Source organism: Psammomys obesus, unplaced genomic scaffold (assembly GCF_907164565.1).
Source record: "Psammomys obesus unplaced genomic scaffold, mPsaObe1.curated_primary_1811, whole genome shotgun sequence".
NCBI lineage: Eukaryota > Metazoa > Chordata > Mammalia > Rodentia > Muridae > Psammomys > Psammomys obesus.
Window position 1 is genome coordinate 14805801 of NW_026596051.1, and position 5292 is coordinate 14811092.

Below are 5292 nucleotides of genomic sequence, written 5' to 3' on the forward strand. Positions count from 1 at the left end.
TCCTTCCTTCCTTCCTTCCTTCCTTCCTTCCTTCCTTCCTTCCTTCCCTTATCCCCCACTCCCAGTTCCAGTACCAGTATTCAGAATTAACCAATAGCATGCTTACTTTTTATTTTTGGAGACAGGATCTTGCTTTCTAGCTCAAGCTGGCCTCCAAACACATGATCCTCCTGCCTTGGGCTCCTGAGTGCTATGCTTACAGTCATCAGCCATATCTATTTGGTTGTTTGTTTTGGTTTAAAAAATAGTTTTAATTTGCATTTTTTCTTGTTATTTAGGAGGTTGGTATCTTTTTATGGTGTTGGGTATTTGCATTTCTTCTATCTTTTATTAGTTTTTTTTTTACTAAAAAAACTCGATTAATTAATGGATATATGCTCAGTATTGTAGATTATTTATTGTAAGTTAGCTTTCAAAAAGGGTATATTTAGTATTTATTTAGACTCTTGTAACTAAGTACTTTTTAATATTTTGATAACATAATAGTTTGATAATATTGATAATAGTTTGATAATATTATTACAGCATGTCCCCCCTTCCTTCCACCAAACTTTCCCATGTACTTCTATGTTGCTCTCTTTCAAATTTAGTTCCCTTTTCCTTTAGTTGTTAACATGTGTGTGTGTGTGTATATATATATATATATATATGCGTATATTCTTAAGTATATAAATGGCACTTACTCGGTTTATATAATGGTACTTGTATGTGTAGTTTCACGGCAGACCTCTTGGTTTTGGGTAGTTAGTGTGTTGTTGACTAGGGAAGACTATCTCCTACTCTCATCATTCCTTAGTTGCTTGAGGTTTGTTGAGGGTTGAGGCTTTGTGAGTCTTAGCACTTTCCTGTTAGTTGTTCAGGTCATGTTTAGGTACCCATGCTGGTGAGACTTCATGGGGATAGCCTCTGACATTCTAGGAGACAAAGTCATTACAGTAAATGTCCTGTTTGTTTTTCTCCTATGATCTTTCTGCCTCATTTCCCACAATAATCTCTTAGCCTTAGGTGCAGAAGTTGTGTTGTAGAAGTACCCTGTAAGACGAGGCTCCACAACTCCACATTTTGAACATTTGTGGTTTTCCGTACTGGTTAGATTCATTTTAAATGGTATTCTTTTGCTAAAGGAGGGTTCATGTTTTACTGAAATGCTTGTGTTCAGCATTGAGCAATATTTGGGTGATGGGACTATTATGTGAAGAGTGTAATAGCTAAGGGTCAGGGGATTCTGGTAAGCTCACTGGGTTCTATACAAATAACCTGATTTGAGCCAGGTGTAGGAGCTGTAGTCTCAGCACTTAGGAGGTGGAGGCAGAAGGATTGCACATTTGAGGTAAACTGAGTTATACAGTGATATCCCCAACAAAATAAACAAAATAAAGCAGAAATAAAAAAGCTTAACTTGTTTTTAAGTTAAATCAGTGTCATTGAATTTTTTTTTTTTTTTTTTTTTTTAGATAGGGTTTGTATGGCTCTGGCTGCTCTGGAACTCACTTTGTAGACCAGGCTGCCCTTGAACTCACCTGTGCCTCCAAAAAATGCTGGGGTTAAAGTGTGTACCACCACCACCTGGCTTCAGTGGATTTTTTAGTATTTAATTTCTGAATAATTGTCCAAAATTTGAATTTCTTGTATTTAAAAATATTTTACTACATTCATTTAATTGCACATGTGAGTGCTGCTTAACATGTGTGTGGACGTTGTGAGACAGCTTGTAGGAGTCAGTTCTGATCAAACTCAAGGTGTCTGGCTTGGAGTCAGGCACCTTTACCCACTGAGCCATCTCACTGACCTAATACTTTTTAAAGATTTATTTTCTTTCAAATTAAGTGTATGTGTCTGTCTTTTTGTGGAGCTATGTGCCATAAGTGCTGATACCCTTGAAGGCTAGAGACATCAGATCCCTCTGGTGCTGTAATTATAGTGAGTTGTCTGATCCAGTTGCTGGGAAATAAACTCAGGTTGTCTGCAAGAGCAGCAAATACTCTTGGTTTTTTGAGATAGGGTTTCTCTGTGTAGCCTTGGCTGTCCTGGACTCATTTTGTAGACCAGACTGGTCTTGAACTCACAGAGATCCACCTGCCTCTGCTGCCTCCCAGAGTGCTGGTATCACAGATATGTGCCACCAAGCCCAGCACTTAGTGCATTTTTGACAAATATATTTTCTTATAAAATTACCACCACATGAAGATATCTTTCCTTGTTTTTCTCTGCTATCCTAGTAAATGACTAAACTGACTGCTGTTATTAGAGGTTAGTTTGGACTCTTATAATTAATAGAAATTTTCATACCCAGACCTTTTAACAGGACTTCTGAGCTTATGATTATACTAGGTAATTGAAAACACGAACAAAAGTAACCCGACTCAAAACCCCCAGAAAACAAACAAACAAACAAACAAACAAACAAAAATTTCATGAACTAAAGAACTGTTAGTTAAAAATCTTGTTTTTTAAGCTGGGCGTGGGGCTGCATGCCTGTAGTCCCAGCACTCAGGGAGTCAGATGCAGGCAGATCTCTGTGAGTTCGAGGCCAGCTTGGTCTAGAAAGCAGGCCTAGGACAGCTAAGGCTACACAAAGAAATCCTGTCTCAAAAACAAAACAAACAAAGAAAAAAAATCTTCTTTCTCTACAGTTGTGGCATATTTCTGAATGGTGATTTGACAACTTTACATCACTATTTAATAAGCCACAAACGTGTGTGTGTGTGTGTGTGTGTGTGTTTAAGTTCTGCAATGGAAATACTGACACAACAAAGTTAGCAGAACTTGAATCTCTGAAATGAGATACAACGCAGTGGAAGGAAGGTACAATTAGCTGATCTACCCTTCTCTATTGCCATACTTGCCTCTTAGATGTTAGCCTTACAGCCCTGCTAACTGTTACATACATTGACATTTGCTTTGTATTGTCTTGTGCATATAGACATTGTTTTGAACAGAAAACATATAAAGTGATACAAAATTTAATCCTTATTCAAGATTTACTTTTTTTTTTTTTTTAAATGTTGTAGTCCTCTCAGAAGGGAGAATGAACCACCACCACCACCTCTCCTTTTCTTTTTCTTTTCTTTTCTTCTTTTGGTGTTTATTTATTGAGACAAGGTTTCATTATTTATTTTGCCTGGAGCTTGCTATTTAGACCAGGCTGGCCTCCAATTCATAAAAATCTATTTTTTTCAGTGCTGGGTTAAGGATGTGCATCACTATTCTTGTTTCCTCTTTAAAAAAAAAAGCAGACGTGTGTGTGTGTGTGTGTGTGTGTGTGTGTGTGTGTATGTCTAGAATATGCTGAGATTACAGGCAATGGTTCTTTTTAAAATTTATTATAATTTATTTACTTTGTATCCTAGCTGCAGCCCCCTCCTTAATTTCCTCCCAGTCCCGCCCTCCGTACCTCATCTCCTCCCATGCTCCTTCCCCAGTCCACTGATAGGGGAGGCCCTCCTCCCCTTCCATCTGACCCTAGCCTATCAGGTCTCACCAGGAGTGGCAGCATTGTCTTCCTCTGTGGCCTGGTAAGGCTGCTCCCCCCTCAGGGGGAGGTGATCAAAGAGCCAGCCACTGAGTTCATGTCAGAGACAGTCCCACTTGGATACTGTGCTGTCATGGGCTACATCTGTACAGGGTTCTAGGTTATCTCCATGAATGGTCCTTGGATGGAGTATCGGTCTCAGAAAAGACCCCTGGGTCCAGATGTTTTAGTTCTGTTGCTCTCCTTGTGGAGCTCCTGTTCCCTCCAGGTCTTTCTATCTTCCCCTTCTTTCATTAGATTTCCTGCACTCTGCCTAAAAATATGGAATGCTTCACAAATTTTGTGTCATCCTTGCACAGGGGCCGTGTTAATCTTCTCTGTATCGTTTCAATTTTCGTATATGTGCTGCCAAAGTGAGCACCAGGCAATGGTTCTTAACCTCTGGGTTGAAACTGTTTTAGGGATCAAATGACCCTTTCGCAGGGTTGCCTAAGACTATCAGAAAACACGAATATTTATATTACCCTTCATAACAATAGCAAAATTACAGTTACGAAGGAGCAACAAAACTAATTTTGTGCTGGGCAGTCACTACAACACAAGGGGCTGTATTAAAGGGTTGCAGCATTAGGAAGGTTGAGAATCACTGGTGTACTATCTTTAAATTAAAGCGTAATAAAATGTCATGTACGTGTAGACCCATGAATTATACATAAAATATGATGTGCAGCATTTACAATAATATTCTTATTACCGTAGGGCCTTTGTTTTTGTTTTTGGTTCATGCTAGAAGTTCTATTCAGAATGTTCCTTTTTTGGTTGTAAAGTTTACAGAGCACTGAATTGGCATACCTAAACGATTAGCAAAGTTATAATCAAAGGAACGCATGGAAGTGAAGCCAATGATATGACTCAGCTGATTAACAGTGGCAGTCACTTTCAGGACACTTTACTGGAATTAGAGTATAAAGTTTCTTTTCATTTTACCTTAAGGAAACAAATGATGTAATATAATGGATGTTCATATGTCTACCTATGACCTAATTTAATCAGTATTTATCTTGTCTCAGTTTCACACTTAGAAAAAAAGAACATTTTGTTACAATGTAGTTTGCATTTTAACAGGAGTTCTGGAAGCAATATAAGGCACTTTCAGTACTCTTGAATAGTACTCCCCATTTTTTTTTTTTTTTCCTTTGGGTCACTTGAGAATAAGTTGGAGGTACTGTATTTTCCCTTTAAATACTTTTTCCAAGAATAATAAAAGCATTCTTTCTTGTATATCAACAGACCTTTTGAGACAGGAACTCATTGTCTCACTCCTGATTGGCCTGGAACTCACACAGATCTGTGTGTCTCTGTTCTCCCCGTGCTTGGATTAAAGGTATATACCGCCATCCTGTCCTGTTCACTGATAATTTTTGATGGTTTTGAGTAGAATTTTTTATATCCATGTTCTTAGATATACTTCACAGCAGGAAAATATTTCACGTATTACCTCAAATTGGCATATCATTAAAATTTTTAGTGTATTTTAAACTTTTTACTAAAAGCAAATGTATCTTGGCTTACTATTGTTCAAGACATTTTGAATTCATGTTTGCATTTCATTGAGATGTTGTTAGCAGGGACCTTATCTGAAAGTATCTTCACTTCAAGTTTTTAACTGAGAGAAGCATCTCTGAGTTTTTCACACATCAGTGTGATCGTACAGGCCACAGGTACAGTTCAGTGGTAGATAGCGTGGTCCTGGGTTCAGTTCCCAAGAGAGATACACACACACACACACACACACACACACACACACACACACACACACA

At 38.2% G+C, this 5292-nt stretch overlaps 1 protein-coding gene and 1 non-coding gene across 4 annotated transcripts in view; one reads left to right on the forward strand and one right to left on the reverse strand.

Annotated features, from left to right (window-relative positions):
• Positions 1-3787: 3787 nt before the first annotated feature.
• LOC129689185 (U6 spliceosomal RNA) lies at positions 3788-3893 on the reverse strand. The gene has a single exon (XR_008722054.1). It is a non-coding gene; the product is annotated as a U6 spliceosomal RNA (small nuclear RNA).
• Positions 3894-4771: 878 nt separating this feature from the next.
• Mtmr3 (myotubularin related protein 3) overlaps positions 4772-5292 on the forward strand; it is an 80017-nt gene continuing 79496 nt past the window's right edge. For all 3 annotated transcript variants that reach the window (XM_055623887.1, XM_055623888.1, XM_055623889.1), the window contains exon 1: positions 4772-4856. The gene's annotated coding sequence lies outside the window, so the exon portion shown is untranslated. The remainder of the gene's footprint in view (positions 4857-5292) is intronic.